The 15676-nt window shown below is 46.0% G+C and overlaps 7 non-coding genes across 7 annotated transcripts; all 7 read right to left on the bottom strand.

The window, feature by feature from the left end:
• Positions 1-474: 474 nt before the first annotated feature.
• LOC130302742 (U2 spliceosomal RNA) lies at positions 475-665 on the bottom strand. The gene has a single exon (XR_008852908.1). It is a non-coding gene; the product is annotated as a U2 spliceosomal RNA (small nuclear RNA).
• A 2084-nt stretch (positions 666-2749) lies between these two features.
• Positions 2750-2940, bottom strand: LOC130302741 (U2 spliceosomal RNA). The gene has a single exon (XR_008852907.1). It is a non-coding gene; the product is annotated as a U2 spliceosomal RNA (small nuclear RNA).
• A 2094-nt stretch (positions 2941-5034) lies between these two features.
• On the bottom strand, positions 5035-5225 carry LOC130302740 (U2 spliceosomal RNA). Its single transcript, XR_008852906.1, has one exon. It is a non-coding gene; the product is annotated as a U2 spliceosomal RNA (small nuclear RNA).
• Positions 5226-7313: 2088 nt separating this feature from the next.
• LOC130302739 (U2 spliceosomal RNA) lies at positions 7314-7504 on the bottom strand. The gene has a single exon (XR_008852905.1). It is a non-coding gene; the product is annotated as a U2 spliceosomal RNA (small nuclear RNA).
• A 2092-nt stretch (positions 7505-9596) lies between these two features.
• On the bottom strand, positions 9597-9787 carry LOC130302738 (U2 spliceosomal RNA). Its single transcript, XR_008852904.1, has one exon. It is a non-coding gene; the product is annotated as a U2 spliceosomal RNA (small nuclear RNA).
• Positions 9788-11871: 2084 nt separating this feature from the next.
• LOC130302737 (U2 spliceosomal RNA) lies at positions 11872-12062 on the bottom strand. Its single transcript, XR_008852903.1, has one exon. It is a non-coding gene; the product is annotated as a U2 spliceosomal RNA (small nuclear RNA).
• Positions 12063-14143: 2081 nt separating this feature from the next.
• LOC130302735 (U2 spliceosomal RNA) lies at positions 14144-14334 on the bottom strand. The gene has a single exon (XR_008852901.1). It is a non-coding gene; the product is annotated as a U2 spliceosomal RNA (small nuclear RNA).
• Positions 14335-15676: the final 1342 nt, after the last annotated feature.

Genomic DNA, 15676 nt, shown 5'->3' with positions numbered 1-15676 from the left:
GACCCCCCCCCATGTTATGTTACATAGTTACATAGTTAGTACGGTCGAAAAAAGACATATGTCCATCACGTTCAACCAGGGAATTAAGGGGTAGGGGTGTGGCGCGATATTGGGGAAGGGATGAGATTTTATATTTCTTCATAAGCATTAATCTTATTTTGTCAATTAGGAACATTCAGCACCCACCCGCTATCAAGGCAGCTGCCTATCATGTCATGCCCTACCTGCACAGGTGTGCTGGCTACTCAAATGATCCAATTAAGGAGGCCATTTAGTCAGCAGCAGCAGAAGTCCTGTGCCTGGACGCTCCAACAGGGGCCAGACACAAGCAGAAGCAGAAGCAGCAGAAGCAGCAGCAGCACCACCTTTTGTTTTTTGGCTGCAGCAGCAGCAAGGCCCACAGGGCTGGCTAGCTGGCTAGCCAGCAAGCAGGTAGCAATGAAAGTAGGAATCTTTCTTTTTAACCCTGTAAGGGGGTGGTGCACTGTACCCGAAGATACTGCCATATCGGGTCAATGCATAGGGCGACGGAAGCAAGCTTCGAAATCGGCCCCCGTTCTCAAAAATCCATTTAATATATGGTCCCCAGATAGGGGACGTATCAGATATTAAACTGATAAGAACAGATACTACACTTGATCTTAGCCAAAAGGCCGAGAAGCGATAACCGTGAAAGGGGCGGGCCCAACAAGGTCCCCTTCATGGGCACTATCACTGCTTGCTGTCAGGGAGGCTGCCAGACAATTTTCCATGCACACTCTGGGCTGGGGGGCAGTCAACCACCAGTACACACAGCAGAACCTAAACCCATACCATTATTGCTAAGCAGCAAGACAGGGGCCCATTGCACTCCCACGGGGCCTTTTTAAATGCAATCCATAACCCGGATTTGCCAGGAACCCTTCTTACTCCTCCTACTTGCATGTGACACTGGGCTTAGGATCTGCATAGGAAACACACACACAAGCACACACCTACCTTTGTTGCCTGCAGATGCCTCCTTGGCTGTCCCCAAACGGTATCAAACCAACACCCACGGGAAGCTGTAAGCATAGAGGACATGCCTGCACCCCATTGGACTTACCTGTGTGGGTTAAATCCGGGTTATTTGACAACCTATGGCGGTGATGGTTCTGCTCAGGCAGAGCAGTGCTGATGCTCCTCATAAAGCTGTCGCTGCTGTGAAGGTTCTAGGTGACATCACAAATCCCTTTGGTTACATACACAACAAAGCTGGGTTGTTGTTGTTTACACTCTGCAAGGCCTGTGGAAGTGAGTGACATCATAGCACTGTAGTTCTGAGGGTTCAAGATGGATGCAACAATCTCCTGTTGCTTCTATGAAGGCCGTAATAGACGACATCACCAAACAGCTCCATAGTCACATACACAGCAAAGGAGAGATGTTGTTTACACCTAGTGATGTCAGTGGTATTGAGTGACATCACAGCACAGTGCTAAGGCTCCTGGGCCTGGACACAGCAGCGGCTGCAATATCTCAACGGAGAATACGTTTATATCTATGTGTGTGTGTGCGCATATATATATATATATATATATATATATATATATATATATATATTTCTCCGCCGAAATCACTTTTAAACCCATTTCCACCTTTTTTTCCCTTCTCTTCCTCTTACTTTTTTTTCACGTTTTTTTACGTTTTTCTCCTTTTCGCCTCTTTTCTGGGCGTATTATTCTTCTTTTTCTTCTTTTTTTTCGTCTAATGCATACCCCATCAGTGCAGCAATGCTTATTCAATACCGCCAGCAGATGGAGACACTGGGGGATAATTTTCTAAGGATTTATACTGATTTTTCCTGTCTGAATTTGTCGCACAGAAAGTTGCAGGCCAAATATGTGTGACATTTCTGCGACTTTAGCTTCTAGAGCATTTTTACAACATTATACATAGGTGCTGAATACATAAAAAGCGACTGTTCAGCGACAGACAAGTCGCATCGGCTGAAAGTAGGCCAGAATGTCAGTCCATGTTGGAGCAGGTTTAGATACAGTCTAAAGCATAGATCTCAAAGTCTGTGCACAGAATTTAGCAAGGGCCTCGCACCTTCTGATGCATCAGGTAGGTGCACAATAGCATAGCCTAACCCTCTGTACTTTGGTCTATATTGATGCGGGACATAGACAGCCAGCTGATGACCAATCCATTAGTGCAATGGATGGCTGGAAGCATTTGTCTTTGCCTTTGCAATACCACAGAAGCAATGCATGGTCAATGTACAGCAATGACACACCTGTGTGAACAGCCAGGAGACCCCCCCCCATGTTATGTTACATAGTTACATAGTTAGTACGGTCGAAAAAAGACATATGTCCATCACGTTCAACCAGGGAATTAAGGGGTAGGGGTGTGGCGCGATATTGGGGAAGGGATGAGATTTTATATTTCTTCATAAGCATTAATCTTATTTTGTCAATTAGGAACATTCAGCACCCACCCGCTATCAAGGCAGCTGCCTATCATGTCATGCCCTACCTGCACAGGTGTGCTGGCTACTCAAATGATCCAATTAAGGAGGCCATTTAGTCAGCAGCAGCAGAAGTCCTGTGCCTGGACGCTCCAACAGGGGCCAGACACAAGCAGAAGCAGAAGCAGCAGAAGCAGCAGCAGCACCACCTTTTGTTTTTTGGCTGCAGCAGCAGCAAGGCCCACAGGGCTGGCTAGCTGGCTAGCCAGCAAGCAGGTAGCAATGAAAGTAGGAATCTTTCTTTTTAACCCTGTAAGGGGGTGGTGCACTGTACCCGAAGATACTGCCATATCGGGTCAATGCATAGGGCGACGGAAGCAAGCTTCGAAATCGGCCCCCGTTCTCAAAAATCCATTTAATATATGGTCCCCAGATAGGGGACGTATCAGATATTAAACTGATAAGAACAGATACTACACTTGATCTTAGCCAAAAGGCCGAGAAGCGATAACCGTGAAAGGGGCGGGCCCAACAAGGTCCCCTTCATGGGCACTATCACTGCTTGCTGTCAGGGAGGCTGCCAGACAATTTTCCATGCACACTCTGGGCTGGGGGGCAGTCAACCACCAGTACACACAGCAGAACCTAAACCCATACCATTATTGCTAAGCAGCAAGACAGGGGCCCATTGCACTCCCACGGGGCCTTTTTAAATGCAATCCATAACCCGGATTTGCCAGGAACCCTTCTTACTCCTCCTACTTGCATGTGACACTGGGCTTAGGATCTGCATAGGAAACACACACACAAGCACACACCTACCTTTGTTGCCTGCAGATGCCTCCTTGGCTGTCCCCAAACGGTATCAAACCAACACCCACGGGAAGCTGTAAGCATAGAGGACATGCCTGCACCCCATTGGACTTACCTGTGTGGGTTAAATCCGGGTTATTTGACAACCTATGGCGGTGATGGTTCTGCTCAGGCAGAGCAGTGCTGATGCTCCTCATAAAGCTGTCGCTGCTGTGAAGGTTCTAGGTGACATCACAAATCCCTTTGGTTACATACACAACAAAGCTGGGTTGTTGTTGTTTACACTCTGCAAGGCCTGTGGAAGTGAGTGACATCATAGCACTGTAGTTCTGAGGGTTCAAGATGGATGCAACAATCTCCTGTTGCTTCTATGAAGGCCGTAATAGACGACATCACCAAACAGCTCCATAGTCACATACACAGCAAAGGAGAGATGTTGTTTACACCTAGTGATGTCAGTGGTATTGAGTGACATCACAGCACAGTGCTAAGGCTCCTGGGCCTGGACACAGCAGCGGCTGCAATATCTCAACGGAGAATACGTTTATATCTATGTGTGTGTGTGCGCATATATATATATATATATATATATATATATATATATATATATATATATATATATTTCTCCGCCGAAATCACTTTTAAACCCATTTCCACCTTTTTTTCCCTTCTCTTCCTCTTACTTTTTTTTCACGTTTTTTTACGTTTTTCTCCTTTTCGCCTCTTTTCTGGGCGTATTATTCTTCTTTTTCTTCTTTTTTTTCGTCTAATGCATACCCCATCAGTGCAGCAATGCTTATTCAATACCGCCAGCAGATGGAGACACTGGGGGATAATTTTCTAAGGATTTATACTGATTTTTCCTGTCTGAATTTGTCGCACAGAAAGTTGCAGGCCAAATATGTGTGACATTTCTGCGACTTTAGCTTCTAGAGCATTTTTACAACATTATACATAGGTGCTGAATACATAAAAAGCGACTGTTCAGCGACAGACAAGTCGCATCGGCTGAAAGTAGGCCAGAATGTCAGTCCATGTTGGAGCAGGTTTAGATACAGTCTAAAGCATAGATCTCAAAGTCTGTGCACAGAATTTAGCAAGGGCCTCGCACCTTCTGATGCATCAGGTAGGTGCACAATAGCATAGCCTAACCCTCTGTACTTTGGTCTATATTGATGCGGGACATAGACAGCCAGCTGATGACCAATCCATTAGTGCAATGGATGGCTGGAAGCATTTGTCTTTGCCTTTGCAATACCACAGAAGCAATGCATGGTCAATGTACAGCAATGACACACCTGTGTGAACAGCCAGGAGACCCCCCCCCATGTTATGTTACATAGTTACATAGTTAGTACGGTCGAAAAAAGACATATGTCCATCACGTTCAACCAGGGAATTAAGGGGTAGGGGTGTGGCGCGATATTGGGGAAGGGATGAGATTTTATATTTCTTCATAAGCATTAATCTTATTTTGTCAATTAGGAACATTCAGCACCCACCCGCTATCAAGGCAGCTGCCTATCATGTCATGCCCTACCTGCACAGGTGTGCTGGCTACTCAAATGATCCAATTAAGGAGGCCATTTAGTCAGCAGCAGCAGAAGTCCTGTGCCTGGACGCTCCAACAGGGGCCAGACACAAGCAGAAGCAGAAGCAGCAGAAGCAGCAGCAGCACCACCTTTTGTTTTTTGGCTGCAGCAGCAGCAAGGCCCACAGGGCTGGCTAGCTGGCTAGCCAGCAAGCAGGTAGCAATGAAAGTAGGAATCTTTCTTTTTAACCCTGTAAGGGGGTGGTGCACTGTACCCGAAGATACTGCCATATCGGGTCAATGCATAGGGCGACGGAAGCAAGCTTCGAAATCGGCCCCCGTTCTCAAAAATCCATTTAATATATGGTCCCCAGATAGGGGACGTATCAGATATTAAACTGATAAGAACAGATACTACACTTGATCTTAGCCAAAAGGCCGAGAAGCGATAACCGTGAAAGGGGCGGGCCCAACAAGGTCCCCTTCATGGGCACTATCACTGCTTGCTGTCAGGGAGGCTGCCAGACAATTTTCCATGCACACTCTGGGCTGGGGGGCAGTCAACCACCAGTACACACAGCAGAACCTAAACCCATACCATTATTGCTAAGCAGCAAGACAGGGGCCCATTGCACTCCCACGGGGCCTTTTTAAATGCAATCCATAACCCGGATTTGCCAGGAACCCTTCTTACTCCTCCTACTTGCATGTGACACTGGGCTTAGGATCTGCATAGGAAACACACACACAAGCACACACCTACCTTTGTTGCCTGCAGATGCCTCCTTGGCTGTCCCCAAACGGTATCAAACCAACACCCACGGGAAGCTGTAAGCATAGAGGACATGCCTGCACCCCATTGGACTTACCTGTGTGGGTTAAATCCGGGTTATTTGACAACCTATGGCGGTGATGGTTCTGCTCAGGCAGAGCAGTGCTGATGCTCCTCATAAAGCTGTCGCTGCTGTGAAGGTTCTAGGTGACATCACAAATCCCTTTGGTTACATACACAACAAAGCTGGGTTGTTGTTGTTTACACTCTGCAAGGCCTGTGGAAGTGAGTGACATCATAGCACTGTAGTTCTGAGGGTTCAAGATGGATGCAACAATCTCCTGTTGCTTCTATGAAGGCCGTAATAGACGACATCACCAAACAGCTCCATAGTCACATACACAGCAAAGGAGAGATGTTGTTTACACCTAGTGATGTCAGTGGTATTGAGTGACATCACAGCACAGTGCTAAGGCTCCTGGGCCTGGACACAGCAGCGGCTGCAATATCTCAACGGAGAATACGTTTATATCTATGTGTGTGTGTGCGCATATATATATATATATATATATATATATATATATATATATATGTATATTTCTCCGCCGAAATCACTTTTAAACCCATTTCCACCTTTTTTTCCCTTCTCTTCCTCTTACTTTTTTTTCACGTTTTTTTACGTTTTTCTCCTTTTCGCCTCTTTTCTGGGCGTATTATTCTTCTTTTTCTTCTTTTTTTTCGTCTAATGCATACCCCATCAGTGCAGCAATGCTTATTCAATACCGCCAGCAGATGGAGACACTGGGGGATAATTTTCTAAGGATTTATACTGATTTTTCCTGTCTGAATTTGTCGCACAGAAAGTTGCAGGCCAAATATGTGTGACATTTCTGCGACTTTAGCTTCTAGAGCATTTTTACAACATTATACATAGGTGCTGAATACATAAAAAGCGACTGTTCAGCGACAGACAAGTCGCATCGGCTGAAAGTAGGCCAGAATGTCAGTCCATGTTGGAGCAGGTTTAGATACAGTCTAAAGCATAGATCTCAAAGTCTGTGCACAGAATTTAGCAAGGGCCTCGCACCTTCTGATGCATCAGGTAGGTGCACAATAGCATAGCCTAACCCTCTGTACTTTGGTCTATATTGATGCGGGACATAGACAGCCAGCTGATGACCAATCCATTAGTGCAATGGATGGCTGGAAGCATTTGTCTTTGCCTTTGCAATACCACAGAAGCAATGCATGGTCAATGTACAGCAATGACACACCTGTGTGAACAGCCAGGAGACCCCCCCCCATGTTATGTTACATAGTTACATAGTTAGTACGGTCGAAAAAAGACATATGTCCATCACGTTCAACCAGGGAATTAAGGGGTAGGGGTGTGGCGCGATATTGGGGAAGGGATGAGATTTTATATTTCTTCATAAGCATTAATCTTATTTTGTCAATTAGGAACATTCAGCACCCACCCGCTATCAAGGCAGCTGCCTATCATGTCATGCCCTACCTGCACAGGTGTGCTGGCTACTCAAATGATCCAATTAAGGAGGCCATTTAGTCAGCAGCAGCAGAAGTCCTGTGCCTGGACGCTCCAACAGGGGCCAGACACAAGCAGAAGCAGAAGCAGCAGAAGCAGCAGCAGCACCACCTTTTGTTTTTTGGCTGCAGCAGCAGCAAGGCCCACAGGGCTGGCTAGCTGGCTAGCCAGCAAGCAGGTAGCAATGAAAGTAGGAATCTTTCTTTTTAACCCTGTAAGGGGGTGGTGCACTGTACCCGAAGATACTGCCATATCGGGTCAATGCATAGGGCGACGGAAGCAAGCTTCGAAATCGGCCCCCGTTCTCAAAAATCCATTTAATATATGGTCCCCAGATAGGGGACGTATCAGATATTAAACTGATAAGAACAGATACTACACTTGATCTTAGCCAAAAGGCCGAGAAGCGATAACCGTGAAAGGGGCGGGCCCAACAAGGTCCCCTTCATGGGCACTATCACTGCTTGCTGTCAGGGAGGCTGCCAGACAATTTTCCATGCACACTCTGGGCTGGGGGGCAGTCAACCACCAGTACACACAGCAGAACCTAAACCCATACCATTATTGCTAAGCAGCAAGACAGGGGCCCATTGCACTCCCACGGGGCCTTTTTAAATGCAATCCATAACCCGGATTTGCCAGGAACCCTTCTTACTCCTCCTACTTGCATGTGACACTGGGCTTAGGATCTGCATAGGAAACACACACACAAGCACACACCTACCTTTGTTGCCTGCAGATGCCTCCTTGGCTGTCCCCAAACGGTATCAAACCAACACCCACGGGAAGCTGTAAGCATAGAGGACATGCCTGCACCCCATTGGACTTACCTGTGTGGGTTAAATCCGGGTTATTTGACAACCTATGGCGGTGATGGTTCTGCTCAGGCAGAGCAGTGCTGATGCTCCTCATAAAGCTGTCGCTGCTGTGAAGGTTCTAGGTGACATCACAAATCCCTTTGGTTACATACACAACAAAGCTGGGTTGTTGTTGTTTACACTCTGCAAGGCCTGTGGAAGTGAGTGACATCATAGCACTGTAGTTCTGAGGGTTCAAGATGGATGCAACAATCTCCTGTTGCTTCTATGAAGGCCGTAATAGACGACATCACCAAACAGCTCCATAGTCACATACACAGCAAAGGAGAGATGTTGTTTACACCTAGTGATGTCAGTGGTATTGAGTGACATCACAGCACAGTGCTAAGGCTCCTGGGCCTGGACACAGCAGCGGCTGCAATATCTCAACGGAGAATACGTTTATATCTATGTGTGTGTGTGCGCATATATATATATATATATATATATATATATATATATATATATATATATATATATCTCCGCCGAAATCACTTTTAAACCCATTTCCACCTTTTTTTCCCTTCTCTTCCTCTTACTTTTTTTTCACGTTTTTTTACGTTTTTCTCCTTTTCGCCTCTTTTCTGGGCGTATTATTCTTCTTTTTCTTCTTTTTTTTCGTCTAATGCATACCCCATCAGTGCAGCAATGCTTATTCAATACCGCCAGCAGATGGAGACACTGGGGGATAATTTTCTAAGGATTTATACTGATTTTTCCTGTCTGAATTTGTCGCACAGAAAGTTGCAGGCCAAATATGTGTGACATTTCTGCGACTTTAGCTTCTAGAGCATTTTTACAACATTATACATAGGTGCTGAATACATAAAAAGCGACTGTTCAGCGACAGACAAGTCGCATCGGCTGAAAGTAGGCCAGAATGTCAGTCCATGTTGGAGCAGGTTTAGATACAGTCTAAAGCATAGATCTCAAAGTCTGTGCACAGAATTTAGCAAGGGCCTCGCACCTTCTGATGCATCAGGTAGGTGCACAATAGCATAGCCTAACCCTCTGTACTTTGGTCTATATTGATGCGGGACATAGACAGCCAGCTGATGACCAATCCATTAGTGCAATGGATGGCTGGAAGCATTTGTCTTTGCCTTTGCAATACCACAGAAGCAATGCATGGTCAATGTACAGCAATGACACACCTGTGTGAACAGCCAGGAGACCCCCCCCCATGTTATGTTACATAGTTACATAGTTAGTACGGTCGAAAAAAGACATATGTCCATCACGTTCAACCAGGGAATTAAGGGGTAGGGGTGTGGCGCGATATTGGGGAAGGGATGAGATTTTATATTTCTTCATAAGCATTAATCTTATTTTGTCAATTAGGAACATTCAGCACCCACCCGCTATCAAGGCAGCTGCCTATCATGTCATGCCCTACCTGCACAGGTGTGCTGGCTACTCAAATGATCCAATTAAGGAGGCCATTTAGTCAGCAGCAGCAGAAGTCCTGTGCCTGGACGCTCCAACAGGGGCCAGACACAAGCAGAAGCAGAAGCAGCAGAAGCAGCAGCAGCACCACCTTTTGTTTTTTGGCTGCAGCAGCAGCAAGGCCCACAGGGCTGGCTAGCTGGCTAGCCAGCAAGCAGGTAGCAATGAAAGTAGGAATCTTTCTTTTTAACCCTGTAAGGGGGTGGTGCACTGTACCCGAAGATACTGCCATATCGGGTCAATGCATAGGGCGACGGAAGCAAGCTTCGAAATCGGCCCCCGTTCTCAAAAATCCATTTAATATATGGTCCCCAGATAGGGGACGTATCAGATATTAAACTGATAAGAACAGATACTACACTTGATCTTAGCCAAAAGGCCGAGAAGCGATAACCGTGAAAGGGGCGGGCCCAACAAGGTCCCCTTCATGGGCACTATCACTGCTTGCTGTCAGGGAGGCTGCCAGACAATTTTCCATGCACACTCTGGGCTGGGGGGCAGTCAACCACCAGTACACACAGCAGAACCTAAACCCATACCATTATTGCTAAGCAGCAAGACAGGGGCCCATTGCACTCCCACGGGGCCTTTTTAAATGCAATCCATAACCCGGATTTGCCAGGAACCCTTCTTACTCCTCCTACTTGCATGTGACACTGGGCTTAGGATCTGCATAGGAAACACACACACAAGCACACACCTACCTTTGTTGCCTGCAGATGCCTCCTTGGCTGTCCCCAAACGGTATCAAACCAACACCCACGGGAAGCTGTAAGCATAGAGGACATGCCTGCACCCCATTGGACTTACCTGTGTGGGTTAAATCCGGGTTATTTGACAACCTATGGCGGTGATGGTTCTGCTCAGGCAGAGCAGTGCTGATGCTCCTCATAAAGCTGTCGCTGCTGTGAAGGTTCTAGGTGACATCACAAATCCCTTTGGTTACATACACAACAAAGCTGGGTTGTTGTTGTTTACACTCTGCAAGGCCTGTGGAAGTGAGTGACATCATAGCACTGTAGTTCTGAGGGTTCAAGATGGATGCAACAATCTCCTGTTGCTTCTATGAAGGCCGTAATAGACGACATCACCAAACAGCTCCATAGTCACATACACAGCAAAGGAGAGATGTTGTTTACACCTAGTGATGTCAGTGGTATTGAGTGACATCACAGCACAGTGCTAAGGCTCCTGGGCCTGGACACAGCAGCGGCTGCAATATCTCAACGGAGAATACGTTTATATCTATGTGTGTGTGTGCGCATATATATATATATATATATATATATATATATATATATATATATTTCTCCGCCGAAATCACTTTTAAACCCATTTCCACCTTTTTTTCCCTTCTCTTCCTCTTACTTTTTTTTCACGTTTTTTTACGTTTTTCTCCTTTTCGCCTCTTTTCTGGGCGTATTATTCTTCTTTTTCTTCTTTTTTTTCGTCTAATGCATACCCCATCAGTGCAGCAATGCTTATTCAATACCGCCAGCAGATGGAGACACTGGGGGATAATTTTCTAAGGATTTATACTGATTTTTCCTGTCTGAATTTGTCGCACAGAAAGTTGCAGGCCAAATATGTGTGACATTTCTGCGACTTTAGCTTCTAGAGCATTTTTACAACATTATACATAGGTGCTGAATACATAAAAAGCGACTGTTCAGCGACAGACAAGTCGCATCGGCTGAAAGTAGGCCAGAATGTCAGTCCATGTTGGAGCAGGTTTAGATACAGTCTAAAGCATAGATCTCAAAGTCTGTGCACAGAATTTAGCAAGGGCCTCGCACCTTCTGATGCATCAGGTAGGTGCACAATAGCATAGCCTAACCCTCTGTACTTTGGTCTATATTGATGCGGGACATAGACAGCCAGCTGATGACCAATCCATTAGTGCAATGGATGGCTGGAAGCATTTGTCTTTGCCTTTGCAATACCACAGAAGCAATGCATGGTCAATGTACAGCAATGACACACCTGTGTGAACAGCCAGGAGACCCCCCCCCATGTTATGTTACATAGTTACATAGTTAGTACGGTCGAGAAAAGACATATGTCCATCACGTTCAACCAGGGAATTAAGGGGTAGGGGTGTGGCGCGATATTGGGGAAGGGATGAGATTTTATATTTCTTCATAAGCATTAATCTTATTTTGTCAATTAGGAACATTCAGCACCCACCCGCTATCAAGGCAGCTGCCTATCATGTCATGCCCTACCTGCACAGGTGTGCTGGCTACTCAAATGATCCAATTAAGGAGGCCATTTAGTCAGCAGCAGCAGAAGTCCTGTGCCTGGACGCTCCAACAGGGGCCAGACACAAGCAGAAGCAGAAGCAGCAGAAGCAGCAGCAGCACCACCATTTGTTTTTTGGCTGCAGCAGCAGCAAGGCCCACAGGGCTGGCTAGCTGGCTAGCCAGCAAGCAGGTAGCAATGAAAGTAGGAATCTTTCTTTTTAACCCTGTAAGGGGGTGGTGCACTGTACCCGAAGATACTGCCATATCGGGTCAATGCATAGGGCGACGGAAGCAAGCTTCGAAATCGGCCCCCGTTCTCAAAAATCCATTTAATATATGGTCCCCAGATAGGGGACGTATCAGATATTAAACTGATAAGAACAGATACTACACTTGATCTTAGCCAAAAGGCCGAGAAGCGATAACCGTGAAAGGGGCGGGCCCAACAAGGTCCCCTTCATGGGCACTATCACTGCTTGCTGTCAGGGAGGCTGCCAGACAATTTTCCATGCACACTCTGGGCTGGGGGGCAGTCAACCACCAGTACACACAGCAGAACCTAAACCCATACCATTATTGCTAAGCAGCAAGACAGGGGCCCATTGCACTCCCACGGGGCCTTTTTAAATGCAATCCATAACCCGGATTTGCCAGGAACCCTTCTTACTCCTCCTACTTGCATGTGACACTGGGCTTAGGATCTGCATAGGAAACACACACACAAGCACACACCTACCTTTGTTGCCTGCAGATGCCTCCTTGGCTGTCCCCAAACGGTATCAAACCAACACCCACGGGAAGCTGTAAGCATAGAGGACATGCCTGCACCCCATTGGACTTACCTGTGTGGGTTAAATCCGGGTTATTTGACAACCTATGGCGGTGATGGTTCTGCTCAGGCAGAGCAGTGCTGATGCTCCTCATAAAGCTGTCGCTGCTGTGAAGGTTCTAGGTGACATCACAAATCCCTTTGGTTACATACACAACAAAGCTGGGTTGTTGTTGTTTACACTCTGCAAGGCCTGTGGAAGTGAGTGACATCATAGCACTGTAGTTCTGAGGGTTCAAGATGGATGCAACAATCTCCTGTTGCTTCTATGAAGGCCGTAATAGACGACATCACCAAACAGCTCCATAGTCACATACACAGCAAAGGAGAGATGTTGTTTACACCTAGTGATGTCAGTGGTATTGAGTGACATCACAGCACAGTGCTAAGGCTCCTGGGCCTGGACACAGCAGCGGCTGCAATATCTCAACGGAGAATACGTTTATATCTATGTGTGTGTGTGCGCATATATATATATATATATATATATATATATATATATATATATTCTCCGCCGAAATCACTTTTAAACCCATTTCCACCTTTTTTTCCCTTCTCTTCCTCTTACTTTTTTTTCACGTTTTTTTACGTTTTTCTCCTTTTCGCCTCTTTTCTGGGCGTATTATTCTTCTTTTTCTTCTTTTTTTTCGTCTAATGCATACCCCATCAGTGCAGCAATGCTTATTCAATACCGCCAGCAGATGGAGACACTGGGGGATAATTTTCTAAGGATTTATACTGATTTTTCCTGTCTGAATTTGTCGCACAGAAAGTTGCAGGCCAAATATGTGTGACATTTCTGCGACTTTAGCTTCTAGAGCATTTTTACAACATTATACATAGGTGCTGAATACATAAAAAGCGACTGTTCAGCGACAGACAAGTCGCATCGGCTGAAAGTAGGCCAGAATGTCAGTCCATGTTGGAGCAGGTTTAGATACAGTCTAAAGCATAGATCTCAAAGTCTGTGCACAGAATTTAGCAAGGGCCTCGCACCTTCTGATGCATCAGGTAGGTGCACAATAGCATAGCCTAACCCTCTGTACTTTGGTCTATATTGATGCGGGACATAGACAGCCAGCTGATGACCAATCCATTAGTGCAATGGATGGCTGGAAGCATTTGTCTTTGCCTTTGCAATACCACAGAAGCAATGCATGGTCAATGTACAGCAATGACACACCTGTGTGAACAGCCAGGAGACCCCCCCCCATGTTATGTTACATAGTTACATAGTTAGTACGGTCGAAAAAAGACATATGTCCATCACGTTCAACCAGGGAATTAAGGGGTAGGGGTGTGGCGCGATATTGGGGAAGGGATGAGATTTTATATTTCTTCATAAGCATTAATCTTATTTTGTCAATTAGGAACATTCAGCACCCACCCGCTATCAAGGCAGCTGCCTATCATGTCATGCCCTACCTGCACAGGTGTGCTGGCTACTCAAATGATCCAATTAAGGAGGCCATTTAGTCAGCAGCAGCAGAAGTCCTGTGCCTGGACGCTCCAACAGGGGCCAGACACAAGCAGAAGCAGAAGCAGCAGAAGCAGCAGCAGCACCACCTTTTGTTTTTTGGCTGCAGCAGCAGCAAGGCCCACAGGGCTGGCTAGCTGGCTAGCCAGCAAGCAGGTAGCAATGAAAGTAGGAATCTTTCTTTTTAACCCTGTAAGGGGGTGGTGCACTGTACCCGAAGATACTGCCATATCGGGTCAATGCATAGGGCGACGGAAGCAAGCTTCGAAATCGGCCCCCGTTCTCAAAAATCCATTTAATATATGGTCCCCAGATAGGGGACGTATCAGATATTAAACTGATAAGAACAGATACTACACTTGATCTTAGCCAAAAGGCCGAGAAGCGATAACCGTGAAAGGGGCGGGCCCAACAAGGTCCCCTTCATGGGCACTATCACTGCTTGCTGTCAGGGAGGCTGCCAGACAATTTTCCATGCACACTCTGGGCTGGGGGGCAGTCAACCACCAGTACACACAGCAGAACCTAAACCCATACCATTATTGCTAAGCAGCAAGACAGGGGCCCATTGCACTCCCACGGGGCCTTTTTAAATGCAATCCATAACCCGGATTTGCCAGGAACCCTTCTTACTCCTCCTACTTGCATGTGACACTGGGCTTAGGATCTGCATAGGAAACACACACACAAGCACACACCTACCTTTGTTGCCTGCAGATGCCTCCTTGGCTGTCCCCAAACGGTATCAAACCAACACCCACGGGAAGCTGTAAGCATAGAGGACATGCCTGCACCCCATTGGACTTACCTGTGTTGGTTAAATCCGGGTTATTTGACAACCTATGGCGGTGATGGTTCTGCTCAGGCAGAGCAGTGCTGATGCTCCTCATAAAGCTGTCGCTGCTGTGAAGGTTCTAGGTGACATCACAAATCCCTTTGGTTACATACACAACAAAGCTGGGTTGTTGTTGTTTACACTCTGCAAGGCCTGTGGAAGTGAGTGACATCATAGCACTGTAGTTCTGAGGGTTCAAGATGGATGCAACAATCTCCTGTTGCTTCTATGAAGGACGTAATAGACGACATCACCAAACAGCTCCATAGTCACATACACAGCAAAGGAGAGATGTTGTTTACACCTAGTGATGTCAGTGGTATTGAGTGACATCACAGCACAGTGCTAAGGCTCCTGGGCCTGGACACAGCAGCGGCTGCAATATCTCAACGGAGAATACGTTTATATCTATGTGTGTGTGTGCGCATATATATATATATATATATATATATATATATATATATATATATATATATATATTCTCCGCCGAAATCACTTTTAAACCCATTTCCACCTTTTTTTTCCCTTCTCTTCCTCTTACTTTTTTTTCACGTTTTTTTACGTTTTTCTCCTTTTCGCCTCTTTTCTGGGCGTATTATTCTTCTTTTTCTTCTTTTTTTTCGTCTAATGCATACCCCATCAGTGCAGCAATGCTTATTCAATACCGCCAGCAGATGGAGACACTGGGGGATAATTTTCTAAGGATTTATACTGATTTTTCCTGTCTGAATTTGTCGCACAGAAAGTTGCAGGCCAAATATGTGTGACATTTCTGCGACTTTAGCTTCTAGAGCATTTTTACAACATTATACATAGGTGCTGAATACATAAAAAGCGACTGTTCAGCGACAGACAAGTCGCATCGGCTGAAAGTAGGCCAGAATGTCAGTCCATGT

This window comes from Hyla sarda, unplaced genomic scaffold, assembly GCF_029499605.1.
Source record: "Hyla sarda isolate aHylSar1 unplaced genomic scaffold, aHylSar1.hap1 scaffold_1178, whole genome shotgun sequence".
NCBI classification, from domain to species: Eukaryota; Metazoa; Chordata; class Amphibia; order Anura; family Hylidae; genus Hyla; species Hyla sarda.
The sequence above is the reverse complement of the archived record's forward strand: the minus strand, read 5'-3'. Positions and strand labels throughout refer to the sequence as shown.